Below are 17544 nucleotides of genomic sequence, written 5' to 3' on the forward strand. Positions count from 1 at the left end.
GATCCAAGTCAACTTGCATCTGCCAGTCCCTGGCAACCTTCATAATTAACGCACGACATTAGATAACACAGTGTCAGTTATTGCACAAGGGTGTTATTCACGTGTACCTGTGACACTATAACTACTACAGTACTTTGTATTGTCCTTTGTTTAGGCCATTATTGTTATTGCAGGAGTAAACAAAGAGAGACAAGTGGGCCGGTGATTTGCAAGAGCTTGGAAACTCCAAAGGGGGCAGTTAACAGAGTGGGCTTTGAACCTGGAAATCTGAACTGTATGAGCAGCAGCGAAAGCCACAGCTTTTAATTTAATTTAAATATCAATATATGCCTCTTAAACTTTATAGGGCCTTTAAAACAGTGAAAAAGTGCAGCATTGTTTAAAGTGCACTTGAGGTCATGAATGATATAAAATCGTGCTGATGTCCATTTGTTGAATAAATGAAGACAAATATGAATCGAATATTGAATTATTTTTTCCTTACATATTTTAGTCTTCTCTGCTTCTCACTTTCGTTTTGAGCTCCTGATAGAAAATCCCAAGTGTTTTACCAGTCTGCCTACTGTGAAACGAAAAAAAAAGTCACTGCTGGTAACTGCAGGCCCCCTAAACCCCCTGCTAGCTCTCCGTTAATCCCTAAAGTGTCTTTTTGTCGCTTCCGAATAATATTAGAGCCAAAAAGCCATATGGGGGGTGGCAGGGGGCTATTGGTGGGTAATATGAGGATGGGCTCGGAAGGTTTTGTTTCAACAGTTTCACAAAAAATAATCCCATTCAGTGGGCTTAGCATTATTATTATAAATGGGGGGGAAAAAAAACTCCCCTTTCTGACTTTCTGTTGTTTCAGCCACTTCAAAGAGGGGCACTTGAAAATGACGGGTGCAGTTTTTTTTTTTTTTCTTCTTTTCCTGCTAAATATTTATAGAAGTGGAAATAAAGCAAGTGTGAGACAGAAAGCTCAGAACGAAGAAGGGGAGTCAGTCGTCTTTTAACTGCAAAGAGAGCAGCTGCACTGGTGGGAGTCACAGTGCGAATTTATTTATTTTTTTTGTTAATTTTGTGCACCTCATATGCTCCATTTTTCATCAGATTAGCTTAATTAATTTTGTAGAGAACAATTCCCATTAGATGACACACGTATACAACTATTTTGATAAGTGGATGTATTTTTAACTGATTTTGATTTGAACCATTTAGAAAACTATTACTCTAATAAAATAACTTTTCATTCTTAAACGTAATTAATGCAATTCAAGATTGCATACGAGCACAAGGCAGGAACCACTGCATGTTTCACACGAGGCGACTTTGCAAAAAGGCAGGTAATCGCATGTGGAAAGAAAACGTTTGGAGTCTCCGAGGAAAAGCTATGCGGAAAGAAGGAGAACATGCAGACCCTGCATTAGGATTCAAGCCTATGACTCAGTTAGGAGGCATACATTATTACAATTTTATAAATAAATCTGTATCCAGCAGCTACAAGCTACCTTGTTGGAATAAGTTCTTTTGTAATTGCAGAAGGCGACACTGTGGCGCAGTGGGTAGCACTGCTGCCTCATAGTTAGGCGGCACACAGACTTACCTGTGTGGAGTTTGAATGTTGTCTGCGTGGCTTTCCTCCCACAGTCCAAAGACATCTAGATTAGGTGGACTGATGATTCTAAATTGTCCCTAGTGTGTGCTTGGGCTTGGTGTGTGTGCATGCCCTGAGGTGGGCTGGCGTCCTGCTGGTGTGTGTGCATGCCCTGAGGTGGGCTGGCGCCCTGCTGGTGTGTGTGTGCATGCCCTGAGGTAGGCTGGCACCCTGCCTGGGGTTTGTTTCCTGCCTTGCACCCTGTGTTGGCTGGGATTGGCTCCAGCAGACCCCCGTGACCCTGTAGTTAGGATATAGCGGGATGGATGGATAATTTAAGTAAATTTTAAAATCTCTATATATATAAAATCCAATGTCTGTCCGCTTTTCATGAGAGAACTACTTCACGGATTTAGATTGGGTTTTTTTCTAGAACTTGCTTGAACATTCTGGTTGATTTTGTGACTTCTCTCATTGCGCTAAGTATCATAGTTCGCCCGTGGTACCGATTTATTTGCACTAATCAGAGGCTGCGGGCTGAGGGGAGGGGCAAACGTGACGTCAGGAGTGGGGAGCTGGGCAGGGCCAAGAGAGAGAGGCGCAGCGGGCCGAGGGGAGAGGGGCGGGACCCTCCTCACTCACGCACCAGCCTCGGGGTTTGTACCTTTCATCTGCTTAGCTAGCGAACGAAACAACTACTTAATGGATTTAAATCAGGCTTTTTTCTAGAATTTTCTTGAACATTCGGGCTGATTTTGCAGCTTCTCTCCTCATGTTAAGAGTCATAGTTCACTTACAGGACTGACATATTTGCGCTAATCACAGGCTGTGGGCCGAGGGGAGGGGGAAACGTGACGTCAGGAGTGGGGAGCTGGGCAGGGCCCTCCTCACTGTCCTCTTTCACTACTATACGGGCAGAGCCACAGGGGACAGCTAGTTATTACAGTTTTTCTCGATTGGTTTGGCTCATTTCTTGAAACAGAAATTACATTCTTAAAACTATAAGATCATTTGGCCAAACAGTCTTACAGTTCTGCGCAACATTACAGCTCACTAGCAAAAGGTCATATCTTTCCCAAAACTGTTCATACATGCTTCAAAATAGATTCCTTTCCCATATAAAGAGTCAGTACCATCAAAATGTCAAAGATCTTTCTCAATTGCGTTGGCTCATTTGCATTCACTTAGTGTGTTTTTCCAAAATAACCTGGATGGTTTAGCACAACACCATGGATCACCTGCAAAAGCTCGTATCTCTCCCAAAATAGTTTACCCATGTGTCAAAACTAAATTCCTTTCCCATTTAAATAGTTAGTGCCCCCAAAATGCATCGTCCCTTTGGCATCGTGTAAGCACTGCAAGTCAAAATGCCTAGATGTTTTGTCACTATGGCAGAGGTCTAGCCAACAGAATACAATTATGTATAAAACTGAAAAAAAAAGGATTTTACAGTAAGAGCAGCCTCCAAAGTTTGACATCAGACACACTGCACTCCTACTTCCAAGGAAATTGTAATCATTTTTATTGACACACATAAAGTAACTTCCATACATTAGAGTACATAAAAATGTATACAGTATTCTGTACATGTACGAAATATAAACACAAACAAAAAACAAGAAAAATTATATCTAGCCTACAGTAGGGCTTACAGTAAATAAAGTTTCACAACTAAGGTAACTTTCACTGGTTGTTGTCGTCACCGTCCCTCTCCTGGCCACCATCCTCATCCTCCTGGCCATCCACGCTGCTCTCTGTTTGGCCATAGATTCTCATCCACATTGCAGCGGATATTTTCCCTTGCGATGCAGCGAGGAAGAAACGGCGCAATGTCTCAACCATCCCCTACACTGATCCCCTGTAATGTCCTCACATGCAGCATCCATTGCATGGAGCAGGGATCTCTGGTCTTGAGCCTGATGTTCATAGACTTTCCACCTCCAAGCGGAAAAAAATTCCTCAATGGGATTAAGGAAAGGAGAGTATGGTGGTAGTAGCTCCATGAGCATCCTTGGATGGGTGGTGAACCAGGCCCTGATGAGCGCCCACGGTGGAAATTTACATTGTCCCACACGATCACATAGTGTGGTAGGTGAGGCCCTTCGAGACCTCTCTCATTTTCTGGGACCAGATGTGTATAAAGACGGTCCAAGAAAATGAGGAGCTTTTGAGTGTTATATGGGCCTAAACTGGGGATGTGTGTGGCCACACCATTCTCAGATATGGCAGCACACATTGTTAAATTGCCCCTCGCTGGCCTGGGACATCCACCGTGGCCCGCTGACCAATGATGTTACGCCACGCTCTGCCCTTGGCCAGGTTGAAACCAGCCTCATCGACAAATACAAGGATGTGAGATGTTTCATTCCCTTCCAATGCCATTATTCTCTACAATAGAGTAAAAAAAATCAAATCAGTCATATAGAGGAGTCATACACAACAGAAATAGAAAATTACATGGGATTGTTCTATGTTCTCCTCCACAAGTTCAATATAGCCTGCTACTGGCCACTACTCCAGTGGTTCCAAACCTGGGGTACAGGCCTATGCAGAGGCACTGCAGGGAGTATTTGACACAAAGAGGGAGAAACACTGTTGCAGTTTTAGGCAAAATGCTGTAGTCAGATAAAGCTGGATTCTAAAGGTAAAGAGGATACTGAAAACCAAACAAATTGGGAACCACTGCTTACTGTAATGTTACTATAATAGACAACCAATAACTGACTTACATGCACATACGCTCTTTCACTCTGTCAGAATTCCTCTCAAATGGTACCCTGTAAATCTGCTTCATGGTCATCTGATGCTTCTTCAATACCCGGTCTATTGTGGAGATGCTGATAGAGTTGACATTTTGGAATATGGCATTGTCTTGAAGGATTGCATCACGGATCTGTCTCAAAGTGAGAGCATTATTTGCAATCACCATGTTACAGATCTCTTGTTCTTGTTGTTCATTGAGAAGTTTTCTTCTGCCACCCATGTGAGGTTGTCGTCCAATCCTAGACGTAGAAGTCAAAGGACAACACTGTATGACAATTGTAATGTATGCCGATTTGTTACAGAATGAGTTACTGTACTGTAACATCATATTGCAACATCACATTGAGGTAATATATTACAGTACTGTAGGCCTACACACACACACACGGAATGAAGAGTTTATACATGTCTTGCTTTACAGTATGCACAGTACTGTATACTGTAATGACTCCATCATTGACTGAGTACATACCTGTTTTCCCTGCGAAAGGTTTGGATGATGGAGGAGACAGTAGAGCGAGGCACATTAGGCTGCACTCGGCCCAGCCTCTGCCATTGTCAGGCGATGGTTAACCACATGGTCTACAATTGTGGCCCGAATCTCATCCGGGACAGCATGGTGTCTTCGTGCTCCTCGGCCTCTTCCCCCTATTCCACCACCACGCATCCTCACTCCTCCTCCTCCGCCTCTTCTTCTTCTTCCTCTTCCTCCTCCTCCTCCTCCTCCTCCTCTTCTTCCTCGAGCAGGAGGTTGCCCTTCTTGATTTACTTGGTGAGGTACCTCCATGTTCAAATGGTACTGGCCCTAGCCAAGCTCTATATATACACGTTTGGCAGCATTCACAACAATAGACAGCACCTGTCAGGTAACTAAACAAACTGTTTGGTTGGTCATCTGAGATGTGGGAAACTCCTCCTTCGTTGGTCAAGTTCTAATTTCACCTGATTGTCAATTACTGTCATGAATTTATCAAATGTTCCAAGAAATTCATATATGGTGTTCATGGTATTATGTTCTTGACTAATTTTGACAATTGAACAGACTATTGTGCATATGATGACTTACACGATGAAATCATGCTGACATGTTTTGGAGAGAACAACCATTAGACTGAGAATCAACTAATCAGTTTAGATCAGCAAGATCTATTTATTTGGAAAATGTGCTAAATGTGGGCTTATTGTGCTAACTGCAGGCTACTTGTACTTAACCATTTGCAAAGATGCACTGAGACACTTGAGACATGTACTAAGGCATTTGCAATTTGATGAAATCAATGAGAAATGCCATTCTGTTGTGAACATTTGCAAGGTGGTTTGGAGATCTGTCCATGTTATTTTGAGAATGTCATCTCGGTTTCAAGAAATGAGCCAAACCAATCGAGAAAAACTGTAATAAAATAAAACAAAATGGGCCGTTATGTGCACCTCTACAAGTAACACAATATAATAACAAGGCAAAATCAGCCACTACTCTGGTAATCTTCGTTACGTTTTGGGGAGGTCTGCTCTGTGGTGCAGTTAGTTCAGAACTGACTGTACCTCCTTCTGGTCGCATTTGGCTTTAAAGGTGGTAGACTGGAAGTGGTGGAGTCAGTTGGCCTCAGTGGGCATCTTCTCTGTGCTGCAAAGGGAGAAGAAGATGAGAAGGTTTGTACGAGAGTCCCATCTTGACCCGGGGTGGTAATACCCACTTTAGATGAGCCTGGAGGGAGATCCACAAATGTGCATGCATGACACTATGCCAGAGATATTTAACTGACAGCTATTATGTGTGTGTGTGTGTGTGTGTGTGAGAGATTTTGGGGGAGAGAATTGGTGGATCACAGAGGTATTATTTAACTTTTTTTGTGATCTAATTATCCTAAGCAAGAAATAGAATGTGAGGAAAATCAACCACTATTAAAATAAAAATAAAGTCTACACACACCTGTAAAAGAAATGCAAAAGGGTCTTAAGCATGGATGAAGTGAAGAGCGCCAAAAAGGAAATAAGACGCCTTTGCATTCAGACGTCCAGATGCTCATTAAAAGAGAGTTAATCTTTAGCTCAAATGGATAAGATGGCTGTATGCTGCACTCTGATTCGGTTCCTCCAAGTTGAGGAATCTTGATTGAGAGGTGCCCATGCCAAAGCCAATTTCTCACTAAAAAGAAATGGTGTCCATACAGCTTCAGGAAAAGGTGTGTCGCAAAAATATTCTCTTACTTGTAGTTGAAAACAAGTAACAGAAATGAGGCTTCTTAATAGGGTGGCTGGGCTGACACTCCAGGGTTGGGTGAGAAACAGCAATTTGAGAGAGGCTCAGAGTAGAGAGGAGCCAATTAAAATGGTTTGGACATACGCAAGGATGACCCCCAGGGCAGCTTGCCTCTAGAGCTGCTGCAGGCATGTCCCACTGGGCAAAGACCCCCTACGGCAGACACAGGACACACTGAAGGGATTACATCTCTTAGCTGACTTGGGTACACCTGGGAATTCCCGAGGAAGAGCTGGAATTGGTAGCTGGGGTCACGGATGTCTGGGCTTAACCGCTTCGCCTGCTGCCATAGAGACCCTCACCAGGAAAACTGGTTTTAGACTGAAAAGACTGAATTAAGATTAGAATATTATCTATCAATCTATCTATTATATAGTCCCTTTTCATTATCTATCTATCTATTATATAGTGCCTTTTCATTACCTATCTATTAATCTATCTATTATATAGTACCTTTTCATTAAATCTATCTACCTATCTATCTACTATATAGTACCTTTTCATTATCTATCTATCTATCTATCTATCTATCTATCTATCTATCTATCTATCTATCTATCTATTATATAGTACCTTTTCATTAAAACTATCTATCTATCTATCTATCTATCTATCTATCTATCTATCTATCTATCTATCTATCTATCTATCTATCTATCTATCTATCTATCTATCTATTATATAGTACCTTTTCATTATCTATCTACAGTATCTATCTATTATATAGTACCTTTTCATTATCTATCTATTATATAGTACCTTTTCATTATCAATCTATCTATCTATCTATTATATAGTACCTTTTCATTATCTATCTATCTATCTATTATATAGTACCTTTTCATTATCTATCTATCTATCTATCTATTATATAGTACCTTTTTATTATCTGTCTGTTATATAGTGCCTTTCATTATCTATCTATCTATCTATCTATCTAAAATTCAATGTCTGTCTGTCTGTTTATATGTCTGTCCGCTTTTCACGAGAGAACTTCTTAACGGATTTAGATCGGGTTTTTTTCTAGATTTTGCTTGAACATTTCAGTTGATTTTGTGACTTCTCTCATTGCACTAAGTATCACAGTTTGTTTGTGGTACCGATATATTTGTGCGAATCTGACAGAAAGGCTTTGGGCCAAGCCTCCGTTCGAGTTGCTCTACCCCTCGCCACGTGTTGGAGTGCACCTTGCCTCTGCTTAGCTAGTGATACCTGTTTGTTCAGCAGACATCATCTACAGATTGTTAAGGAGTAAAGTTTAGAGAGAGAGATCAGAGCTACGTGTGTTTTTGAGGATAACTGCTGATTGCCACAGATCTCACGGCCATGTGCTTTTCTCCCCATGTGGTGGGATGCTTTCCAGTCAGAGCTGAACCCAATCAGATATAAGTTTGTCCTGTTTCAGTACTATGTTGGCGCAGCTGCAGGGAACAGCTATTTTTTCAATAAAATAAGCAATTTCAGCATAATTAAAAGAGAGAAGAACCATTTTAGGAATACAGGAATACACCATTGTCCATAGGGAGCTTCTTTGAGGGGGAATTCTTGAATCAGTACATACAGTACAGGATTCTCAGGCAGTACCTTCTGGTTGCTACAGTGAGAGAAGCCATTTCACACCTGGCTTGCTGTGTAATCACATGTGTTACTGAACCCCAGTTGGTGACTTTTCCATTAGAAGAGGTGTTGCAAAACCAGCACAGTGGCAGGGCGATGGGCGTTACTTAGTCAAAGAATTGTTATCAGCAGGAGGATTCATCGATTCTTTTCCTGAATGCACTTCAAAAACTATCGTCTCTCTGAACGGCATTAGGCTCAATGCAGAAACTAACGCTCTGTAAGGCCTCAGACCATTGTAGGACACACATACCACACCAATTTATGGTCAAGTTAACCTGCATGTCTTTGGGATGTCAGAGATAACCGGAGCACCGCATCTGGAGAAAAAAACAAAAGCTTGCATTTGAACTTGGAATTTCAGTGCTGGGAGGCTAACTACCGCACCACTTTATCGCTACACCACTTTCAAAGAGATGCTGGGTATATTGGGAAAAATGATGCTAAGGATAGAGCTGCAGGCAAGAGCAAAAGAGGAAGGCCTAAGAGAAGGTTGGTGGATGTGGTGAGAGAGGACATGAAGGTGATGGGGATAACAGAACAAGATATGGAAGAAGATGATCCGCTGTGGAGACCCCTAACAGCAGCAGCCAAAAGAAGAAGTCTAATGATTCAGTCAGACAATCACCCGATTATTATTATAGTTTATTCACGTTCAATAAATTAGCACCCTTTAGTTGTAAATGTGAATTGTTTTTGTTGTTAAAAACAGTCAATTTGGCATTTCTTACTGGATTTGGTATTCTAAATATCAGATCCTTCTCCAGGATTTGTCAGATTTGAAATAATGGCCTGGGATGTGCACAGTGGCCGAGCAGAAGCTGATGGATGGTGATTATACTAATAAATTAATTAAGATTAAGATAGAACATTAATTATTCATGGCATGGGGGTGGTGGGTGGTTGGGGTGGAGAACTGTTTTTTTTTACAGAAGCTCTTTAAATAAATCAAAAAAATAAAAAGAAGAGCTCGGGGACATGCACTGACTGATACCCGTGTTGCTGCACCCACCAAACAACAAACCACCTCAGGATCCCAAATTAGGACCCGAGTGCAGTCGTGCAATGAGTGACCCCATCAACGCCAAACTAGCTGAAACGGAATGGAACAGTGTGAGATTATTTTAGAGGGGCTGGTGTACCAATTCTGCCACCAACCCTCACATTTTCCTTTGCATGTTGGAGCACCAGCTTGCAGGACTTGTTGAAGGTTAACATCATACCCAGGATGCAGCAATTGCAGGTTTAGGGCCTTACTCAAAGGCCCAATGGAGAGGAATCACTCCTGGAGTTTACAGGATTCGAACCGGCAACCTTCTGATTACCGGCCCAGATCACTAGCCTCAGGGCCACTCACTCCGCTCATAAATACGTAGATAAATAAATATATACGAGTGGGTACTCAAAAATAACCAGAATTGAAAAAAATAACTGTATTAATAATTTTTATTTACTGAACGTTAGTCTCCTTCAAAGTCCTCTCCATGTGAATGACTGCACTTGTCCCAATGGTTTTCCCACTGGTGGAAACATTTTTGGAACTGCTGAAGATTAACGTTGTCCAAGGCCTGCAGCGATGACTTCCTCTGCGGTACAAAAACACTTTCCTTTGAGTTCTTTTTTCATATGCGGGAACAAATAAAAAGTCACAAGGAGCAAAGATCAGGTGAGTAGAGAACTCCAAGATACACAAGTCAATTTTTCATGATTTTCGTCATTCCTAATTGTGGAAGGTCGGCCAGATCTTGGTTGGTCTTCAAGTGACATCGCCTCTTGTTTGAAATGTGAAAACCCCTCGTAGACCTGTGTTTTACTTAAAGCTTCCACTTTAAAAGCAGTTTCAAGCATCACTACAGTTTCAGCAGCCTTTTTCCATAGGAGTAAACAAAAGTCAATGCAGACTCGTTGTTCTTTATGATCACCCATCACATAAATCGCAGAACACGTTTAATAAGCATCAAGAAAAAGCGACATGGAATGCCGTACAAACGATACAGAGCAACGTCACTTGGCAGACTGCTACAGAATACTGTAAATATGCTACATCTAGCAGCGAAATTCGCAGCTAAGTCGAGATTGCGTGCCAGGTACAGATTCCGGTTATTTTGGGTACGCCCTCGTAAATATGATGACACACTGGCCAATGCCACTGAAATAAATGGTAGAATTTTGGAAATGGAACTGCTTCTGGAGATGGTTACCTGGTCAAATAGAGTAATCATGGAAGAAGGGTAATGACAAGAGAGGTGACCAAAAACACAGAATGCCGTACAAACGATACAGAGCAACGCAACTTGGGAGACTGCCACAGAATACTGTAAGTATGCTACACCTAGCGGCAAAATTCTCAACTAAGTCGAGATTGCGTGCCAGGTACAGATTCCGGTTATTTTGGGTACGCCCTCGTAAATATGATGGCTCACTGGCCAATGCCACTGAATTAAGTATTAGAATTTTGGAAATGTAACTGCTTCTGGAGATGCTTACCTGGTCAAATAGAGTAATCATGGTAGAAAGGTAATGATAAGAGAGGTGACCACAAACACAGGATGCCGTACGAACTATACAGAGCAACGCAACTTGGGAGACTGCTACAGAATACTGTAAGAATGCTACACATGGCCGCGAAATTCTCAACTAAGTCGAGATTGCGTGCCAGGTACAGATTCCGGTTATTTTGGGTAACCCCTCGTAAATATGATGGCACACTGGCCAATGCCACTGAATTAAATGGAAGAATTTTGGAAATGGAACTGCTTCTGGAGCTGGTTACCTGGTCAAATAGAGTAATCATGGTAGAAAGGTAATGATAAGAGAGGTGACCACAAACACAGAACGCCATACAAACTATAAAGAGCAATGTCACTTGGGAGACTGTAAGTATGCTACACCTAGCGGCAAAATTCTCAACTAAGTCGAGATTGCGTGCCAGGCACAGATTCCGGTTATTTGTGGGTGCACCCATGTATACACATACACTATGGTCACACCAGAATGACTAAAAAGGAAGAAAAAATGAAAAAGAAAGAAAACTTCTGACTTGGCAGTCTGAGTCCCAGTGAAGCATTGTACAGGCATATTGCTATTGATATATAGAAGCCCCCCATAGCATTTCTTGACCCACTTCTGCTGAATAATTAATTGACTGACAGTCTTGAGTGTTAATGTGTCACAGAGAGGATGTGCAGCATTGTCCATAATGGCACTCAGTTTTGTTTTAATTTTTTCCTTTGCTGCTGCCTCCAAGGGATCCCATAATTGAGCCTGCTTTTTTAATTAGGTTGTTAATTTGGTGGGCCTTCACAGAAGTGATGTTACCTGCCCAGAGTAGGGCCTGTGTCTGGCTACACAGTCAGAGGCGAACACGGAGTACAGAAGGCGGCTCAGCAAGCCATCTCGTGGAGTGTCTGTGTTGAGGGTTACTATAGAGGACGTGGTGCTGCCAATCCATGCATGACAGTTAGGAAGTCCAAAATCGACATGCAGAGGAGGGCACTAAGTCCTAAATTGAGTAGATTAATGGTCAGCTTTGGGGGTACAACACTATTAAATGCCGAGATGTAATCTATAACAAGGACTCTGCTAGAACACATTTTATTATTCAGATGTGCCAGGTATATGGCATCCTCTGAGGACTCGGTGTGACAACACGCAAAATGGAGATGGTCGAGATTATTGAGAATATTCAATATTATGAATAAATGGGGATTAAGAGAGATTGAAATGTCAAAGACTGAATGAATATTTCATCCTATGCTGTTACTTTGATAATTTATTCTGTATGTTTAGAAGAACCCACCAGTTTTACATACACAGCAAATATCTGCTTTAGTGATTGTCTCCTCCATCCAGCCCCCATCATCCACTGGATTGACAAAGAAAGAGCTCCTTGCTAGACGGGTTGCTCATGCAAGGCTTTGTAATTTTTGTGCCGGCTCACAAAGGGAGGACTAGTGGAGGATGCGATGGGAACTCATTATGCCGATGGCAGCGTCAAACCCTTTTCCCCTTGAGAGCAGGCTCTTGTTTTCTTCCCACATGAAAGTGATGACAACAATATGAAAATTGTTAACAGGTGCTCTGCCTCTCAAATGTCAGACACATGCATCGTGATGGGTGTTAATTGAATTAATTTAGTCATTTTCAGGTGGCAAAAATGATCGCTTGCACTCTCTGTGCTTTCTGTGGCATGGGAACACATAATTAGGAAAATGTGACATTGGCTCGACTGGTGACGTTGCCTGTCTCGCATCATCATCTTTGCCATTTGATCTCATTTCGCTCTTTATGAAGTCAAATAAAGTGTAGATTATTCAACTTTCCGACTGGTACAGTAATCTCAAAATTGCTTCTGTGAAAGGCTCTCAGCAACTGAATCCCTTGGGGTTGAAGATGTACTCCAATTTAAGAAAACTCTCTCCCTCCAACTTTTTCATTTTTTTTTCCCAAGTGCTAAACTTTTTAGGAAACTTTGAAACAAACGCAGTTCCTTCTAGAGTTGTAGTCAATTAACATTTAGCCAATTAGCTTGGCAGTTGGAGAGAACATGCAGACAATAAGCAGACTGAGATGCCAACCACTGTCATACACGTGCGCATGAGAGGCATTTGAAGGAATCACAATTCTATGCCAGACCAGGGGGTGGCAGGGATCACTAATTTGAATTGGCACACCAACCACAGGAAATTTCGCCAGGACTTGAGGATGGCCAATGATATCACTTCCGGACTCGATGGTGTAATTTCCGGTCCCTGCCCTGATGACATCACTTCCCTTGCCTGGCTTTAAAACTGCCATCTCTGCCTGTTATAATTGTTCTCTTGTTGGAATAAAGTCTGGTGAGACCTGTTCTATGGAACCAACCATCCAATTTTGGCAGCCTAATTCAAGTATACGGACGGCTGCCCCCAAACCTCTTCCCGTATCTGTCCAATCTTTTCACACCACAGATCATCGTACTGAGGTAGCAGTGCTAACTATGATGCAGTTATGTTTGGAAATAACTCATTTTCACTGCTCAAACCAGACCGCCCTAACTCTACAGAATCTTCCTCCAGCTGACTACCCTGGTGCCTCCATGCCATTTGATAGATATATGAGGGGCGTTCAGGTATATACAGGAATTTTCATGCTCTGTTCCTATAAAGAGTACGAGGTAGACGTGACTCATTGGACAAACACATGCATGTTTGAAGTTGTCTTTAGTAGTCCTAGCTTCTCTTTCCCCCCTTCCTGTCAGTTGTAATCAACATGTCGGAGTAGGAGGTACACAGTTCTAGACAAATGAAGGAGTATTTTGCATTTTTTAAATACTTTCCTGTTCTAACTGTTAATTCCCATTATGAGTTTTTTTATAGCATCAAATTCTATAGATAGATAGATAGATAGATAGATAGATAGATAGATAGATAGATAGATAGATAGATAGATAGATAGATAGATGGTGGCACGGTGGCGCAGTGGTAGCGCTGCTGCCTCGCAGTTAGGAGACCCGGGTTCGCTTCCCGGGTCCTCCCTGCGTGGAGTTTGCATGTTCTCCCCGTGTCTGCGTGGGTTTCCTCCCACAATCCAAAGACATGCAGGTTAGGTGGATTGGTGATTCTAAATTGGCCCTAGTGTGTGCTTGGTATGTGGGTGTGCTTGGTGTGTGTCCTGCGGTGGGTTGGCACCCTGCCCAGGATTGGTTCCTGCCTTGTGCCCTGTGTTGGCTGGGATTGGCTCCAGCAGACCCCCGTGACCCTATTCGGATTCAGCGGGTTAGACAATGGATAGATAGATAGATAGATAGATAGATACTTTATTAATCCCAAGGGGTAATTCACATACTCCAGCAGCAGTATACTGATAAAAAAATAATATTAAATTAAAGAGTGATAAAAATGCAAGTATAACAGACAGACAATAACTTTGTATAATGTTAACGTTTACCCCCGAGGGTGGAATTGAAGAGTCGCATATTGTGGGGTCTCCTCAGTCTGTCAGTGGAGCAGGACGGTGACAGCAGTCTGTCGCTGAAGCTGCTCCTCTGTCTGGAGATGATCCTGTTCAGCGGATGCGGTGGATTCTCCATGATTGACAGGAGTCTGCTCAGCGCTCGTCACTCTGCCACGAATGTCAAACTGTCCAGCTCCGTGCCTACAATAGAGCCTGCCTTCCTCACCAATTTGTCCAGGCGTGAGGCGTCCTTCTTTTTTATGCTACCTCCCCAGCAGACCACAGTGTAGAAGAGGGTTGCAATTATTTGTATTTTAGAATTTTTTTCTCAGCATGTTTTCCCAGAGCACCACCACCAGTTCTGTTTAAAGTTATCCTCCACTAGCAAAGAACACCCTGATTCCAATACATCCTAATGTAGCAGGCTTGTTGGTCCCATCCTAGACTCAAACTCACACCGAGATGAGAAGCATTTTACACCCAACCTTACTGTTTGTCTGTAAAAGGGTCGACTGAAAAATTCCTGGAATCAGTCAATAGCATGGGACTAAGGTGTAGTTCTTGAATATTCTTCTTGGCATCATATGCAGCACAGGTGCTATATAGGTATATATATATATATATATGTAGCGTGTAGTTCCCAAATATGCCACTTGTTATTGTACGCTGACAGTCTGGTTAATTAGGGGCATCATGCTGAGTTGATCGAGTGCGTATTTCTGACGTGCTCCGTTCTTACAATGAATACAAGGTAGGCTTGACTCATTGGACAAACACATGCATGTTTGAATTTGGCATTAGTAGTGCTAGATACTTTTTGGCCCCTTCCTTTCAGTTGTAATCAACATATCGGAACAGTAGATACACAGTAGTATTGCACACTAAATTATTATTACATTTTTGACAAATGAAGGAGTCATTCCATCTCATATACTCAGCAAAAAAAGAAAAGTTCCTTTTTCCAGGACTGTGTATTTCAACAATAATGTTTTAAAAATCCAAATAACTTTACAGATCTTCATTGTAAAGGGTTTAAACAATGTTTTCCATGCATGTTCAATTAACCATAATCAATTAATTAACATGCACCTGTGGAATGGTCGTTACGACCTTAACAGCTTACAGAAAGTAGGCATTTAAGGTCACAGTTCTAAAAACGCAGGACACTAAAGAGACTTGTCTACCGACTGTGAAAGATGCCCAGGGTCCCTGCTGATCTGCGTGAACGTGCATTAGGCATGCTGCAGGGAGGCATGAGGACTGCTGATGTGGCTAGGGCAATAAATTGCCATGTCCGCACTGTGAGACGCCTAAGACAGCGCTACAGGGAGACAGGAAGGACAGCTGATCATCCTCTCAGTGGAAGACCACGTGTAACAACACCTGCACAGGATCGGTACATCTGAATATCACACCTGCGTGACAGGTACAGGATGGCCACAACAACTGCTCGAGTCACACCAGGAACACACAATCCCTCCATCAGTGCTCAGACTGTCCGCAATAAGCTGAGAGAGGCTGGACTGAGGGCTTGTAGGCCTGTTGTAAGGCAGGTCCTTACCAGACATCACCAGCAAAAACGCCGCCTATGGGCACAAACCCACCTTCGCTGGACCAGACAGGAGTGGCAAAAGTGCTTTTCACTGATGAGTCACGGTTTTGTTTCACCAGGGGTGATGGACGGATTTGTGTTTATCGTCGGAAGGAATAAGCGTTGAGGCCTGTACCCTGGAGTGGGATCGATTTGGATCGATGGCTAGGGCCATTCCCCCCAGAAATGTCCAGGAACTTGCAGGTGCCTTGGTGGAAGAGTGGAGTAACATCTCACAGCAAGAACTGACAAATCTGGTCCAGTCCATGAGGAGGAGATGCACTGCAGTACTTCAAGCAGCTGGTGGCCACACCACATACTGACTGGTACTTTTGATTTTGAGCCTCCCTTCATTCAGGGACACATTGTGAAAAACATTTTTAGTTTATGGTGTTGACTCTTTTAGTGTTCATACAAATATTTACACATTAAGTTTACTGAAAGTAAAAACAGTTGAAAGTCAGAGGACGTTTCTTTTTTTGCTGAGTATATTTATTCATGACATCAAAATCAGTTTGCCGATGAGTGTCTCTCTCAGTCTAGAGTGCATGATTGGTGCACGCCATTCAGAGAGTGACTATCATCTCTTTGGTCCACTTAAGGAATTTGTACAAGGGAAGAAATTCAAGTCGAATGCAGAGGTTATTGACGGTGTGCAAGAACGGGTCAACATGCAGTCAATGGACTTCTACTCTTCTGGGATTACAAAGATTCCTGAGCACCAGAACAAGTGTATTGCAGTGGCAGGTGACTACATAGAAAAACAGTGTGGAAGTTTCATTGTATTCAATAAATAAAGTGTGGCTTATAAATTCCTGTTTATATTTAAACTCCTCTCATAATCCCTATAGTGTGCCCTGCTCTTCTCTCCGTGGTTCATCACTGATAACACTGCATGACGGAGGCACTCAGGATCATCTTACCTATATGCCCAAACCATCTCAACTGGCTTAGCTACAGCTCCAGAAGCGGAGGTTCTCTGGTAAGGTCCTCTAGTATTGCTGAGCTTCTCACGATGTCATGGAGTTTGGACCCATCAATCCCATTCAGATAAACTGACCTGTTTTTTCAGATGATGTATGTGAACATATGGCATTTTCTATACACTTGTCTCAAGTTTCTTTTCTAACTGTTAATACCCATTATGAGGTTTTTTTTTTTTTTGAAACCAGATTCTATTGTTGCAATTGTTTGTATTTTTTAGAATTTTTTCTCTGCATGTTTTCCCAGAGCAGCACCATTTTGAGTCGCCATCATAATGTGACATCGGCTGATATGAAGTCAAGTCTCTAGCGCAACACTATAAAAATCGGAATGTCAGATTCATTATCATTTTCATTTGCAGATATTCTAAGGAAAACCCTTGTGTGTGTGTGTGTGTGTGTGTGTGTGTGTGTGTGTGTTATTAAATACACTTCAGAATTCCAATGATCCTGACTTCTAAAATGAAACTACAATTTACTTGGCTGTGGTTTCGTTTAGACGGACGATAAGACTAACTTATGGGGGTCAGCCCCATTAACTCTTCTCTCAAGCAAGGCCTAACAGTGGAGGCTCAACCAAAGGAAATCTCTTCATAGACACATTGCAACAACAACATTTATTTATATAGCACATTTTCATACAAAAAATGTAGCTCAAAGTGCTTTACAAAATGAAGAATAGAAAAATAAGAGACACAATAAGAAATAAAAATAAGTCAACATTAATTAACATAGGGCGGCACGGTGGCGCAGTGGTAGCACTGCTGCCTCACAGTTAGGAGACCCGGGTTCGCTTCCCGGGTCCTCCCTGCGTGGAGTTTGC

This window comes from Polypterus senegalus, chromosome 12 (assembly GCF_016835505.1).
Source record: "Polypterus senegalus isolate Bchr_013 chromosome 12, ASM1683550v1, whole genome shotgun sequence".
Taxonomy (NCBI): Eukaryota; Metazoa; Chordata; class Cladistia; order Polypteriformes; family Polypteridae; genus Polypterus; species Polypterus senegalus.